Below are 16464 nucleotides of genomic sequence, written 5' to 3'. Positions count from 1 at the left end.
ACTTATGGTTGTTATCTACATAATGTTATTCATTCTATTTATAACTATAAACATATTTTTTATGTTCGAATTTTACCTATCACATCATATTCTAAAACGAGTTTATAAACATATTTTTATGTTCAAATTTTACCTATCGCATCATATTCTAAAATTCAACTCATGTGACCTTACTCAAAGGTATAACCTCATAACTTCAAATTAATTCCTACGAACTTTCAAGAGAAACACTTATGAAACTTGAGTGAAAGTTAAAAAAAAGACATAAAATGCATTACTCACATCAATCTCTAAATCTTTTTCTTTACTAAGTAAATGGAAAAACTAAAATTCTATCACCAAAATTATATCAGACTCAATTAAGCCGATTAGACCATAATGATATCTCCCAAGCACAACTCCTATTAGATTTGAACTAAATGAATGTAAAGAATATATACGAAAAATTAATATTTTAGCCTAGATACCAACCCAAAATATTAACTTTGACTATTAGAACAAACATTAATATTTTGATTAGGTGTTTGATTAGACCGTAATGATCCCTCCCAAGCACAACTCCAAATTAATATTTTAGCCTAGATACCAGCTCAAATTATTAACGTTTGCTATTAGAGCAAACATTAATATTTTGATTAGGTGTTTAGGCATCGAATTAAGATTAATTTTTACAAAGTTATAGATTATCATGGCATATCTCCTATTTTTATGCTTCACATGTTCGCGTGGCGTTGGCGTTGGCGTTGGCGTTCACTGTAAATTGTTTTTCAAGTACTTTGTAGCCGCGCTTCAAATCCGGGGCTTCGCCATTGATTTTCTCTTTCTGAGAAACGGATTCCACTCAGTCTCTAATTATATCAAGTAAGTTTTATTCCAATCCGTTTGTCATTCTATCAACCCTTCTGTTATACCCAACCCAACATTTGAACTCTTAAATTGATAAAGGTAACAACAATCATGTCCATTTGCACATTTTCTGTTTTGTTGTTGTTGTTGGAGGGCGGGCGATTCTCCTGCGAAATCACGTGAATGAATCAGATGGGATTCTTATCTGGAATGCACATAATAAGTCCTATATGTCTAATTTAAGACGAAAACCATGGCAAAGTCAAGACCCCATTTTTGGGTACGGCTACCCTTGGCACTGTGTTTCATGATGCGGGTGCAAGTGAAATGGGAACTATTCGCCTATTTTGGGCTTTGGCATGTCCATGACAGTTTTTGGACCTCTGGCATGTTCAATTGATTTCTAATTGGCAGGAATTATCATATTCCTATACAGTGGTTCTCTTTCTTCCTCACATATTAATGCCCTTACAGTATTCATGAACACTAAATATAAATCATAGAATAGTGTAAGAATTAATTTTGACCTGGTGAAGCTCATGGCACCCACGTTCTCACTATGGCTCAGGAGCTCTGCACTGAACATTCACTGAACGCATCAATCTCAAAAGAAGAGTTGAGAATGAGTCGAACCGATTGCCAAACTGTGTGATGTTAAGTGGATGGAATATTTAGAAATGCTTGTTTAAAAGGAGTAGCGGAATGTTTGCAAGTACGTTGTGCAGGGGAGTGGATTGCAACGTTAGTTATGGCTGTCATTTTTACGTTTTAACTTAAAAATGCAAGAAAGTAAAGGGACAAACAGACATTCTTGCACTATTGTGATGCCATTCTAGGACGGATTGTGTTTGGTGACGGCTTTAGTACTACAACTTATAATTGTTTGTGCTCATCATGTTTTACAGATGTTATTTGATTGTTTGTGTGTTTGTGTTTTAGTATTATGTTTGCCCTTTAGTGCATGTCACTCACGTCCCTAGCTAAATAATATGAATCCCATGTAGGTCATCAGGCTTTGCATTGGCTCTTTCACATACATAAATGGAGGCTGGTGCCTCTTCTTCCTTTTCTGCTTCCACGTTTATTTCCAGTTTTGATGCTGATGTTGAGTTAGGGCCTCGTGCCTTTTAGGGTTTTCCACTTAGGTTTTGCGTAGCCGTTGCTCTTCTCTCTTTTCTTATCATTAGATCTCTTCTATTTTGGTCACAATTTAACTTTCATGAGTGTTCTAGACACTCCCATAGTGTAGCGGTCACTAATTGTATTCTTTAGTCCCATTGACCTATTCCTTGGTCATTTGTGGGCGTAATAAAATTAAGACAATTACATAAGGTGACAAATGCACACAAAGGCCTATTCTCTATTCAAAGGTCATCAACCCTCATGTACAATTTGCGTAGACGTTGCTCCTCTCTTTTTATCATTATTATATCTCTTCTATTTTGGTCACAATTTAGCTTTCAGGAGTGTTCTAGACACTCCCATAGTGTAGTGGTCACTAATTGTGTGTACAGTTTGTGTAGCCGTTGCTCTTCTCTCTTTTTATTATTATTATATCTCTTCTATTTTGGTCACAATTTAGCTTTCAGGAGTGTTCTAGACACTCCCATACTGTAGTGGTCACTAATTGTATTCTTTAGTCCCATTGACCTATTCCTTGGTCATTTGTGGGCGTAATAAAATTAAGACAATTACATAAGGTGACAAATGCACATTAGGGCCTATTCTCTATTCAAAGGTCATCAACCCTCATGTACAACAAAGTTGAGTTCCTTAGTGTTAATTGCATTAAGATGTTCCTATATTGTGCACATCTCTTGTTTGCCTACCCTTCGACACCTTCACTACATCACCAGTGTAACACTAACATATTTCTCCCGATACCTCACATTATTTGAATTGTTTGCTATACCAGTTATGTAGAAATTCACGTTATTGGAATTGATTCCTAAATTAGTTATTCAGACATCAGTGTGGGGGCATGGAAGTTTAGAATTTGTTTGGGAAGTCTTCACAAGAAGAATGAACTAATAATTTTGATTATTCTAAAGTGCCATTGTAGAAAGACTATACAATTTAATCATTATTGTAGACGATGGTCTTCTTAGCATGGATTTTGATGGATGGATAATAGTGTATACAATTATTAACAACGTAGTCATTCTAGAGTACATGCTTCGCTATCTTGGATCATTTCTATGTTGAAATCTACAAGATTTATTGGGCAAATATTCAACCACTTTGATCATGCATCAGGGTTGTTTGAAGGTGCCTCTTGGTGTATCGCTAACGAGCCTTTCAAAAGGGTTATAACTAGTAGAACTCTCTCTTTTCAGCGAGTCTTGGATCTTCCCATCTGCAATTCAAAGGTTTCATAATCCTTTATATTTTTCTGTATCTCAATTCACACAAGTTGGCATCAAAACCTAGTTCTCTTCACAACAACTTTGTTCCTTGCATTTAGGCTAGGAAACCTCCAATTCTTCTTTATTATCAAACATTTTACTTAATTACAACAAAGATCTCTATATAAACATAAAATTTTTAAGATTCGCTGGCATCCCAAGGGCATTTCCTTGTTTGTAGATTCATGCATAGCTCTTTGCATGGTTTCTTTTGCTGTATAATAAATTCCTTTTGATGTTCTCTCATGATAGTTTTCTTCATCAACGATTGTAGCAAGTATATCTATTTTGGTTATTTTTGACAATTATGAGTGGTAGATTCATTTCTACAAATTGGGCATAGTTCACTGTTGAATCAGAAAATCAAACATGTAATCCTTTCTAGTAGCCAACCTTACGATTGTTTTGAAGGGGCCAATTCACCAACAATTGAATTTTCGATACAGAGTCAATGAAACAATTTTGCAATGCGTAGATTGTCTATTAAACAATACCCACTTTTCATCCCATAATGTTTAGGAAGGATACTAGGATGTTATACTATCAATAGTCAAAACTTCAACGTTTGGAAGAGTGCATGATTACTATATTCCAATACAAGTGATTGTTAGGGGTGGTCACTGTCTCACTAAGAAGGAAAAGACAGACCTTGATGATGAAGTCCAATAAGAAGAATTTAATTCAAAGAAAAGACATGCAATGATGCTAATAACAATATTTGTGATGGACGACATGCTCCCACAAGTTCAAGATGTATAGGATGCTTTCATGGTATTGTTGAGAGGTTGAGAGAGATGCATGTAACTTTTGACAAAGGCAAGGATTTTAACCTCAAGAATTTGTTGTTTTCATTGAAGATGGAATGGGGTGATTAAAATTTAAGTCGCCTTCTTGAAATTGAAAGACATTTGGGATCGACTAGTTGTAATAGGAAGAGAAGTAGACGAGGAAGATTTGGGAGCATGGAAGTTTATAATATATTCATAATGTCTTCATAGAAGAATGAGCTAATAATTTTCATTATTTCAGATTTGCGTTTATGGTAAGAATATAAGATTGAATCGTTATTGTAGACATTGGTCTTTCAAGCATGGATTTTTGATGGATGGACAATAGTGTATATAATTCTTAGAGATTTAGTCATTTTAGAATACATGCCTAGCTATCTTGGATCAATTCTATGTTGAATCTACAAGATTGCGTGGGAAAATATTCACCCACCACTGGATTTAGGGAGCCAATTCATCCACCATTGAATTTTCAACAAAGTGACCTTGAAACAATTTGCAATTTGTACACTATCTATTAGACAATACTTGCTCTTCATCCTATTGTTCCTAGGAAGGGACACTAGGATGATGTACTATCCCTAGTCACAACTTAAATATTTGAAAACACTACATGAATCCATATTCTAGTATAAGTGATTATTAGGAGTGGTCAATAGGAGGGAAAAGAGAGACCCCAATGATGAGGTTCAATAAGAAGACTTTTATTTAGAGATCAAGGAAGTGATGATATTGATAACGTTTTCTATGATGGATGACATTCTCCAACAACTTCAAGATGCATTGTATGCTTTCATGCTATGGTCAAGGCTAAGAGAGATGCATGGAACTTCCAAAAAGTTAGGGATTTTTACCTAGAGTTTATTGTTTTTAATGGAAATGGAAGAGGGTGATTAAATTTTAGATCACTCGTTGAAATTGAAAGACGTTTGGGATCAACTACTTGTTATAGGTAGAGAAGTAGATGAGGATGATTTGGATGTGATTACCTTGATGAGCTTACCTCCCTCTTTTGAAAATTTTGTTGAAATGTTGAATGTCTCTTCATAGTCAATTGGCATCACATTTGAGATTGTGTACTTATGTATTAGAAAAGGATAGATGGAAAAATCAATTCTAATGCAACAATGGAGTATTTGAGAGTGCCTTTGCAAGAAAGATGGAAGGCAAAAAAAACATAAAGCAAGAGGGAAAAAATAGTGGTAGTGGCAAGCTTTCTAATTCATACAAATCAATAGAATAGGAAGTGTTTTTACTGTGGGAAGTTTGGTATTAAGAAAGAGTGTAGGAAAACATTGTGAGATGATCAACACAACCATGGGTGGTTAGGAAAGAAGTAGGCTAATGTTGTAAAACAATAACAGAAAGAGTTTTATGCTTTTGTAGCGATCTCGGGTGGGAGATAAGTCAACATATTGGTTTTTTGATTCCAGAGCATCAAAGCATATGGCTATCAAGAGTGTTGGTTTGCTCAGTTAATGGAAAACAAAACCAAGTTACAAACAATGATTTTGGGTCGTGGGGGAAAACTCTATAGAAGGTTGTTGTAATGTGTAGGTCAAGGTGAGAGGTAAGACCTTCATGTTTAAGAATGTATTTTACATTTATAATTTGAGTAAAATTCTGCTTTTAGTTAGTGAAATCACTGTGTAGAATCCATATTTGAATGTGATCTTATGGGGAGCAAGATACTTTGTGATGGATAAAAAGGAGCAATAAGAAGATTGCATAAGGGATTAAGGAGCAAGGCTTCTGTAGGCTTGTTGATGATCAAGTGGCACATTCATTTGCCTTGGTGATCAACAACAAAAATCACGACAACAACAATCTATGGCATCAAAGGTATGGGAATTTGAATTTTCAGTATCTTTTCTCACTAGTAGAGGGTAGAATGGTGGTTGGAATGCCATATATTTGGAGAAGAAGCATGTCAACATTGTCAAGTAGGAAAACAACACAAAATATCCTTTGAAGAAAGCAAAGCTTTGAGAGTCAAAGGAGTGTTGGATCTCGTCCATTATGATATTTGTGGACCTATGGGGATAACTTCAGTGGCCGGTGAAGGTATATTTGGTTGCTTGTTGTTTTTTCTAAACAAATGTGGGTTTTTTCTCAAAAAGGAATCATATCATATATGCTTTTATTGTTTATAAAGTCGTGAAGGCAATAGGAGAAAAATAATCTAGTAGAAGTGTTAAGGCCTTGCAGATAGAGAATGGAGGTAAATTCAATTATAATGAGTTTGCTGACTTTTTTTAATCAAGAAGGCATCCAAAGGCAATTTTCAATTTTATGCTCGATATGCTCCCCAACAAATTGGGATTGCGGTGAGAAGAAATTGCACAATTGTTGAAATGGGATAGTGTATGTTGGAGTGTAGGGTGGTGCCAAATAAATATTGGACAAAAGCAATATATTTGCAGTATATTTTCTTAAATAGATGCCCCGTAGAAGCAACATAGGGGGTCACCTTGAAAGAGGGCTGGTTAGGAAGAAAGCCTCAAGTTAGTTACCTATTAATATTTTTATTTGTTGCATATGTTTTAGTTCTAGAAGAGAAGAGAACCAAGTTAAATTCTAAATGTTAGAAATTGATGTTTTTTGGTTATAGTGATCAATTGCTAAATTCCATTGCTAACAAGGTAACAATCACTTGTAATGTGATTAGGGATAAAAGTACATGTATTTCCTATTGATGTATGTAGATCTGGAAATTACTTTTGCACAATCCTAAGTGTTTAGATGTGCTGAAGTCGCCCAAAATCTCTTTAGAATACTTGCTTAGGTATTGAGTAAGTTGCTTTTGTAATTTAGCCTAAGTTTAACTTAATAAAGCACATAATTATTATGTTGGCTATTGAGTTAAAGAAAGAAGGAAAAGTAAAAGTATTTACTTTAATGATTATGTTTTAATCTCAAACGTCAATCTCAAGTAAGGCTAGATCTAATCTCAGTGGTCAATCCCTTTCGAGACTAGGGTTAGGGATTTAGATCAATGAGGAATTATAAAAGGAAGGCTAGGAGAGGAGAAAGACACACCATAAAGTGAACACAAGACTTGAGAAGAGATCTTAGCAATTAAGTGGAGAAGGACTTCCATTCAAGTGTGTTGGGTCTGAGGAAGTTGCAAGGGTGTAGTAAGGAGATTCAGATCTGCCAAGGCTAGGAGTTAATCAACTGGATTAGATCTTGATTTGTTGTTTGTACATTTCTCAGTGGGCCATTTCCCTTGGAAGGGAGCCCAAGTAGGTTCTCATTATGATCAATGAAGCACTGATTTGATTGGGAAGAAATTTGTGTGTGTGCTTAAGTGAAATTGGTTAATTTAATGTGCTTTCGCTGAATAATTTTTTTGTTTTTGTTTTAATGTTAAGAACTTAGTTGTTCTTTTATTTAATAGATCTATTATCTGGAAATCTGAGACCTAAATTGCAAACCCTAGGGTAAGTTAATTTTTTTGCCCTAGTTTTGTTTGGCAGATCTCTCCAAAAGAAACCCTAGAATAATTTATATCCTAGACTTCATTTGCCCTAGATTGTTTTTTTTTTCTAAATAAGGTTAATCTATTGATATAATACAAAAAAGTTACATAGTAGCCCGACCGTAGAGGGTTCCGGCCTTAATTAGCACACAACCATGAAAAAAGTCTGAGACTGCCCCTACAAAGGGGAAACCAGTCCATTAAACTTCCAAAAATTAACCCACAAGTTCCTGAATAAACCAGCCTATTAGCGAACAACAAAACCAACCTGAAAACGAGCAAAACCACCCAGAAAAACCACAAATTGTCCTGACTGGACCGCCCAGCCATTAAATTTCCTTGAGGACACAAAAGCAAGACAGAAAAAACCAGAACTAAGTGAATTGCCACCTGTCAGGAGTGACATACGGCACCAGGTCATCCAGAGCCAGGTCATCCGGAGCAGGGACCTTCACGATAGGACACGCCTAGTCATCCGAGTTGTCCGCCCCTCCACGTCCCTCAGCCTGATGACCTCCCTCCCTGCTACCATCTGCATCCTGCTGGCGCAACGTGTTCTCCCGACGGCTGTCCATTGCCCGCGTGTCACTAGGAACGCTTGAAGCATCATGCGAGCTGCCAGCAATGGCTTTTCCATGTCTTCTATGCCGACCTCCATTACCATTCAGCTCGTCAATGTTATCTCTGTGCCGGCTTGGACCAACTTTGTTCGTCTCTTCCAAGGAAGTAGTCATGGGTATTTGCGGCTCAGGCTCTTCAGAAATGCAGATGGAGACGGTGGCGACTATGACCGAGCAATTCATGGAGCTCCGGAATCGGAACTGCGTCGTGTGGGGGACATGATGCAGAGGCAGAGGGAAGGTAGCAGTTCGCATCGCTGCCTCGTTGCGTCTAGAGCAATGGAGGTAGGCTCTGCCTCTACCACTTCTGGTGTTTGGATAATGACCAACAGCACTGAACAGGCAGGGATTTTCAGCAGAGGAGGCAGGGGAATCCGAATTGTGGCTGTGTAAAGCAGAGGAGCGGGAGCTAACACCGTGTGTGCCACCACGACGGCTGCCCATGCGGTGGCGAACCATGGTGGAGGTAGGCGTAGTTGCAGAGTCAGGGGGGTGGAAGAAGAGATGACCGAGGAATGCTAAGTGGAATTTACAGTTTGCTGAGGGGAATGGTGGAAGCCAGAGTACTGAGCAGAAGAGCAGAAGTTAGTATGGGAATGGTGGAAACCATTAACCAAATTCAGACAACAAACAAGCCAGCATCTGCATCCCGTGCTGGTTCGCTTAGTCGGCGCTTCTGCCTGCAGAGGGCATGCACAATGAAACAGGGGAAGAATGATCGGGTGAATCACCGGAGCCATGGTTATGCAGTTGATGATTTTGGTTCGCTTAGTCGGCACTTCCGCCTGCAGAGGGCATGCACAATGAAACAGGGGGAGAATGATTGGGTGAATCACTGGAGCCATGGTTATGCAGTTGATGATTTTGCCTCGGCAAGAGCAGGCATTAAATGCCGCCTGCGAGGTGCCGTGAGGATTAATCAGGCTGGTCTTGGAATGGTTGCAGGGGGCCAAGTGGCCATCTTGCCCGCCGTCGCCCCGTATCATAGCCTTAAATGCCTTAATTGCCACCCGCATCCAGGGGTTGAGCTTCCTTGTGCACCAGGTTAGTGCAAATTTGCAGTTGATTGTGATCATCGATGATGTTGAGAAGGCCGTAATGTAGGATATGGTCCTGATCGGCCCCAATGTTTGCTAGGAGATCAACAATTTTGTTACTGTCCCTTTTGACGTGAATAAAAGTTATTGCTCTCCTGTCTTTTATCCATTTCTCTATAGTTTCAAGCCTAGCCAATAATCTCCAGCTTTGGGCAACTCGCGAAGCTGTGCTTCCTTGTTGGATTAGAGTGGCCATGTTGAGAAGGATTTGAGTGTCCCCTTCTATAAGGATGGGATAAAAATTGTGTTGATCAGCTAGCTTCATACCTTGCCACAATCCTTCCAATTCCGCAGAGTTGTTCGTGTCCCATCCTATGGATCCATAGTACAGTAGTAGGGGTTGGCCCTCATGATTCCTGAATATGCCTCCGAATCCTGCTTTGCCTGGGTTGCCCTTGGAGGCACCATCAAAATTTAGCTTAATCACTCTCTTTGGGGGGTGTATCCAATGTGAAAGCTACCTGGTTGCATTATGGGGTCTGTTGGAGTTCAGTTGTGCTTGTGGGAGCTGTATATTCCAGTTAGCCCATATGCTTAGTTCTTGAGGCTGTGTCGGAAAGTCCTCAGTTTTCCATTGATGCAAAGCAAGAGTTTCCTTGATGTTCTGACATAGGTTATTCCATGTGATTTCTAAGGAGGTTTTTTGATTTTTGAAAATTTGTTTATTTCTTTCCTTCCAGATTGTCCAAAGAAGGAGACCTAGCAAGATGGTCCACAACTTATTGAGAACTTTGCTGTTATAGGGCTCTGGGGTCTAGTTGCTAATAGTGCTTCTAATATCCCCAAGAAGTCTGCAGGATCTCTGGCATCTGAAAGTGAGCTTTTCCCAGAGCTAGTTGGCCATGTTGCATGAGTCCATGAGGTGCTGAATGGTTTCTTCATTGTTTTGACAGTTGGGACAATAAGAAGGACCATGAAATCCTCGTTTGATTAAGTTGTCCCATGTGAGAATTCTTTGATGATACAACAACCAGACGAAGATGGAGACTTTGGGCCAGATCCCAGTAGTCCATATACGATTCCAAGTAGGATCAATTGGTTCTTGAGATTGAGACGTTATCTGATAAGCTTCTTTGGTGGTGTATGTTCCTTTCAGTGTATAACCCCATCTTAGAACATCTCTACCTGTATTGACTTTGATTTTCCTGCTGGTAAGCTCTTTATGTAGTTCCATGCTATAAGCTTTCGATTCTTGCTGTGCTATTTGCTCCACCGGTTTCCATTGCCTGAATCCCTGTGTAGTACTTAGAGTCCAGTAATGTGCTACCTTGTTCTCTTGGTTAATGTAATTTCCATTATGATTTGTGCCTGGTAAGAGTGCTGCAATTTTGGGTCTCTGTTGCCAAGAATTCGTCCAAAAACGGGCTGTCCTCCTGTTCCTTATCTCCTAGAAGCTATGCTGATGGATGATCTCTTTGTGTTGCTTGGTCGCGTTCCAAATGAGGGATCCTGTAGGTGTGGTGGTTATCCTGATGAGGTCTTGTTGCGGTCGGTTATTTGCATACTTTGCTGTCCATAATTGCGCCCATGGCTTTTGTGGGCCAAAGACCCATTGCCACCAAATCTGCGCTCCCATCAAAATATTGCTATGTTGTGGATCACGTAGGCCTAGACCCCCCTGCTTTTTAGTTTTGCAAACTTTTTCCCATTTGAATAAAGCCCATTTTCTGTTTTGTCCTGTAGAACCCCATAAGAAATTGCGTTGCAGATTCCTAATTCTCTTCAGCACCCATTTCGGTGCAGTGAGTACTGAGAACAAATAGAGGGGCATAGATTGTAGGACTGCTTTGATTAGGACTAATTTGCTTGCCATGTTGAGAGTTCTATAAGTCCAAGACTGGAGCCGACATTCCATTTTCTCTAAGAGTAGTTGCCAGGAAGCATGCTTTAAAGCAGAATCTATGAGAGGGGCTCCTAAACACTGAGAAGGAAGCTTGGCTTGAGGGAATCCAGTGATTTGAGAACTGATTCTTTGAGTGGGAATAGGAGTATTGAAGAAAAAATTTGAGATTTGGTCGTATTTATGGTGGTGCCAGAAGCTTCTGAGAATGTATCTAAAAGAGCTTTAAAGGTTCTTGCTTCATTAACAGAAGGATGACCAAAGAGCATATTGTCATCAACAAATTGTTGATGTGTGATAGCAGGGGAGCCATGGACAGAGAGACCTCTAAGGTCATGGGAAAGAACAAAATGCTTTATGAGACGGCCTAGACCCTCAACCATAATGATGAAAAGAAAGGGGGACAAAGGGTCCTCTTGACGGGTGGTATGGTTTAGAGGGGATTCCATTGACAAGAATAGAGCAAAGTGGGGAGGAAACAAGGGTCATTATCCATCTAACCCAGGTTGGGCTGAAACCAAAGGCTATTAGCATCTTCTTTATATATGTCCAGCTGAGTTTATCAAAGGCTTTGGAAAGGTCAATTTTCAACAACATACCTGCCTATTTGTTTTTCTTGAGAGAGTGGATGGTTTCATGAGTGAGAATAATGCCATCCAGAATTTGGTGACCTTCAACATACCCAGATTGCTCTGGGGAGATGAGAAGAGGGAGGAGCGCTTTGAGGCGATTGGCTATGACTTTCGAGATAATCTTATAGATGACATTGCAGAGGGCAATGGGCCTGAACTTCTCCGGAGTGCTTGGTTGCGCTACTTTAGGAATAAGGGCGATAAAAGTTGCATTGAGCGAAGGGAGTAACCAATGCATGGCTCTAGATTCTTCTACCACATTCCAGACATCTATTTTGATTAGATCCCAAAAGTGGTGGTAAAAGTTGGACGTGAAGCCGTCAGGTCCCGGTGCTTTCCCAACCTTCAGTTGATTTGAAGCCTCTTCGACCTCCATGATGGTGACTGGTCTTAACAATAATTGATTATGCTCCTCCGTGATGAGTTTAGGAATATGCTTGAGTATCTCATTGGTTGCATGCTGTCTATCTGTGGGCTGCTCTTGATGAACAGTTTTGAAGTGATTTGTAAGCTCTCTCTCTATGTCTTCCTGTTTCTCCATTGTGTTTCCCTGTGAGTTTTGAATGTGAGAGATTGTATTGTTCATTCTTCTTTGTATGGTTGTATGATGAAAAAACTTGGTATTTCGTTCCCCTTCTTTTAACCATCTGATTCTTGACTTCTGTCTCCATAGCAGTTCCTCTTGTCTGCCTCTTTCATCTAGTTGTGTTAGTAGTATTTGTTCTTGTCTGGCATGCTCCTCTGTTCTGCCTTCTAGGATGATCTTTTGTTGTAGCTCTGTCATGCTCTGCTCAAGAGCTTTTTTCTCTTGAAGGATGTTGCCAAAGATGGTATAGTTCCAGGTTTTGATTTGTTTTTTGATATGCTTCAATCTTTGTTGGAATTGGTACATGAGAGAGCCCCCGTTGGGAATGAAACTTTCCCACACTGTTTTGACCACAGTATTGAACTCAGGGTGAGTGAGCCAGAAAGCTTCAAACTTGAAAGGTCTTCTGTTTGAGTTTCCAGGATTTTTCCATTGCAGAGAGATGGGCCAATGATCCGATCCAGCTAGGGGAAGGATTGAGGCGCATATATCTCCACCAAGATGGACAAAGTTGTCTGAAATTAGAAATTTGTCCAACCTGGATGCTATTTGCTGAGTGCCGGCTCTCTTGTTGTTCCAGGTAAAGATGTCATTGTCAAAAGGTAAGTCTGTTAGTCTATTGTGTTGAATATAGACTTTGAAGTCATTGCTTTCTTTTTCCAGTTTTCTTCTGCCCCCCAATTTTTCCTCCAGCCGTGTGATCATATTGAAGTCTCCACCTGTTAACCAAAGTGGATGAGTTCTTGGAGCATTAAGAATTTCCAATGTTTCTAATTGCTTAAGTTTTTGTGTACTTTCCTGTGGGAAGTAAACATTGGTTAAATGCCCATGTATATTGGTGTCGATCAGGTGGAACATTGCATGTATGAAGTGGTGCGAAGCATAGAAATTTGTTAAGGTAATATGCTGAGTATTCCATGCTATGGCTAACCCTCCCGAGGCACCTGTTGCATCTATTGTCACTGTTTGACATCCTGCCCAGGCTTTGGATAATATGGATTCTAAAGTGCTGGTGCTACATTTTGTTTCTTGCATGAATACAATGTATGGTTGTTCTTTCTGAATCATGTTCTTCAACATTCTGTACTTCCTGGGACCGTTAAGTCTTCTTACATTCCATGAGATTAGCTTCATGGTTGACTGGTAGGTAAGGATCGATAATATTTGGTCAACTTGGAGCATTTGCCCGATTCCACTAGCATTTCCCCAATTAAAATGGTACGTTGTAGATCTGTCTTTCTGCCTCTTTTCTTCCCCTCTTTAATGATATGTTTCTCATCCCATCAGCCTCCTTGCTGTATGCCCAGAGTGTTATGCTGATGCACTCGTGTGAGCACTACTTCCAGATTTTCCAGTTGTCTTTCCGGTATTGTGTCGAACTCTTTCTTTTTGCAGGCTTGCTCTAGACTAAAAATGTCTATTTCCCCGAGATCAAAGCTTTCTGGTTCTTCTTCCATTAAGCTTTGCTGACTATCTCCTTCCTGGTGGGTGAGTGACTGAGAAGGTTCTGCCTGAGTATCATCAATGTCCATAATCTTATCGGACCATAGTGCTTTGTTCTGAACAAGGTTGGTGTTGAGTTGCAGATCTGAGGCAGGCTTTTCAGAGGAGATGGCATTCGAAGGATGACTGGTTTTAGAGTGGATAGGAGTGGTGGATATATGAGTGGATGGATCTGAGCTTGGCTTTGCTGGCATGGGCGTATCTGATTCAGGCTGTTCTAGATTTGTCAGAATATCAAAGCTGTTGCTTGAGGATGGCAAATCAGAAGCTAGCGCCGCGCTTTTAGGTGCTGAGGGAGGTTTTTTGGTATGCCTTTTCCGGCTGGCTACCTTGGTGAATCCTTCGGGATTAGACTTATTTCCAGTTTCTATGTTTTTAGGTGGCATGTTTAAGGGATAGTCACGAAAGAGGTGGCCGTGGGCATGGCATCGCCTGCAACGGAAGGGTACATGTTCATAATCAAGGGGCTGAATCCATTCAAAGTCATCGTGCAGAAGACTTACCGTGTCTGGTAGCGCATGGCCCAGCTTCATGTAGACGCAAATCCGTGCATAAGAAGTATATCTTCGAAGCTTAGTTTCCTCCGCAGCCTTTATGAATTCGCCTAAGCCATTGCCAATGGCTTTTAGTGAATCCTCATCCCAGTATTCCAGTGGAAGCGAGTACATACGGAACCATATTGGTGCCCAACTGAAGTCTTCTTTGTCAGGGTTAAATCTTTCGACCTAGCCTCGTAGATAGAGGCTTGCTGCATTGAAGAAGTAGGGTCCTCTGTCCAGAACCCGGTTTCTGTCTTCAAGGCAGTTAAAAGTGGCTGTGAAGAAGCCCTTAGGGCCCAGCTGTAGAGTTACATGACCTTTGGGCTTCCATTTCGAGATTATCCAGCCTTGCAGGGCTTTTTCAGTCGGCCAGAAACCTATGAATTTGCCAATCAGGGCGTGATCTTTCATATATTGTATTTGCGCATTGATTCTGTGACTAGGCAGCTCGATCTTGGGCCTTTCTGTGGCAATGGGTTTGCATGTAGGCGATGAGGCTTTCTTAGGTTTGCCAGATGTTGCTTGTTTGTCCGCTGTCTTGTTCCAGATCTTCTTGTTCATTCTTCTCCTTCTGCTGCGCCAGCCGTGCCTCAGGCTTCTCTGCATTCTCTGTTCTGCTCTTAGTTGTGTTTTCCTTATTGTTATTTTTGGGGGGAGGCATCAGTGGACTGTTCATTGTGCTTTGCGCTCAGTATTACAGTGCCAGTGCTGACAATGTTTTTGTTTGAGCTTGAAAAGCTGCAAGTTCAGACTGTGCGCCGTGGATGGTTTTGACAGGAACCCTAGTTCCTTAGTGCGCCGTTGCAGAGCTCTCATAATAGAGGTCGTGTATTATTTGCCCTAGATTGTTAAGGAACTAGTCTTTATCGTTTGTGGCATTCCTTTCAAAACCCCAATTCATTTTGTTTTTTGTTTTATGGTAAATTAAGGCTAAATTACAACAAAAGCTTGTGTTGTTAGCACTTAATGACTTGTTGATGTATGCCTTAAGGTTAAGTTATGTTTAGAAGTGCATTAGAGAAGCTAATTCAAAGTTTTTTTTGCAATTTTCAGCCATTTTCTGAGGTTGACATCATACTTTATTTGTTGTTGTATGTTGTTTTAATTTTCAAAATTTGTTGTAATTTTGTCCTTAGTTTACTCTTAAATTTAGTCTTTACTCCATATAATTTACACACATTTTTAACATCTAAATTTGCTGCCATTATAAACTTTTGTTTTGTTGCAATTTGATGCCTTTAAACCCTAGCTTATAACAGCCTTGAGTTTTCTTGATTTGGTGTGTTTAGGTAACCTATTTGAGACTCTCTAGGTTAAGCCTAGCCTTTAGATTGACCCATAGGCCTTTTGAGCCTAAATCTTGAATTTACTCTTTCATCCATTGAAGACTCTAGTTTGTCATATCAATATCTAGTGGATTTTTGTTGTAGGATCATTAGGGGGGACATAGCTTAAGATGCTTAAGTTACTTGATCCCATAGTTTTAAAACCTGGACATTAGATGCTTAGGTTACTTTATCCCATAGTTTTAAACCTAGCTGGGATGAATCACTACTCGATCAAACTGGTTGTTTCATTAGGCTTGGAGGTCAACTTATCTAGTGACTCTGGTTTGAGCTGATGTAGACCTGATTTGGTACTAACTTGGCCATGAATCGACTGGTTTGCTACCAAATTGGCCATGAACGGATCGGTTTTGTCATAACTCAGCTGGGTCATTGACAACTCACACGTCCGAGGCTACAAACCCACACAAAGAGGTGTAGGTGTTTGTGAGTGTTTTTTGGGAAACTAGGGGTCGTTTTCCTCCAAAAACAACCCCTCAAACTTTGAGCCAGATCATGTTTATGTAGCTCCTGTTGATGATTGCGTGTCTAGTAGTGGCAGTGAGTTTGATGAGTGGTCATGTTGATCATTGAAATGTACACTTGTAGTATGCTAGTGGCCCAGTAGCACTCTAGAGGCCAGTTAGAGCCTCATTGATTATGTATTTTGTTGCTGATATGTATTGAACTCGGTGCCATTTTGATATATTCACCCTTACTGGTTCAAAAATCAATTTGATAGGTGGATCAGGTCAATTATCAGTTCTGGTTTTTAAAACTATGCTTCATCCCTAAGCCCTAC

General features: G+C 39.8%; 1 protein-coding gene across 2 annotated transcripts in view; it reads left to right on the top strand.

Moving 5' to 3' along the window:
* Nucleotides 1–706: 706 nt before the first annotated feature.
* LOC149224960 (uvrB/uvrC motif-containing protein) overlaps nt 707–16464 on the top strand; it is a 250537-nt gene continuing 234779 nt past the window's right edge. For both annotated transcript variants that reach the window (XM_089386359.1, XM_089386360.1), the window contains exon 1: nt 707–861. The gene's annotated coding sequence lies outside the window, so the exon portion shown is untranslated. The remainder of the gene's footprint in view (nt 862–16464) is intronic.

This window comes from Pinus tabuliformis, chromosome Q (assembly GCF_031772625.1).
Source record: "Pinus tabuliformis cultivar Carrire ecotype Pingquan chromosome Q, CPIR1, whole genome shotgun sequence".
NCBI classification, from domain to species: Eukaryota; Viridiplantae; Streptophyta; class Pinopsida; order Pinales; family Pinaceae; genus Pinus; species Pinus tabuliformis.
This window is presented reverse-complemented; position numbering and strand designations above follow the sequence as displayed.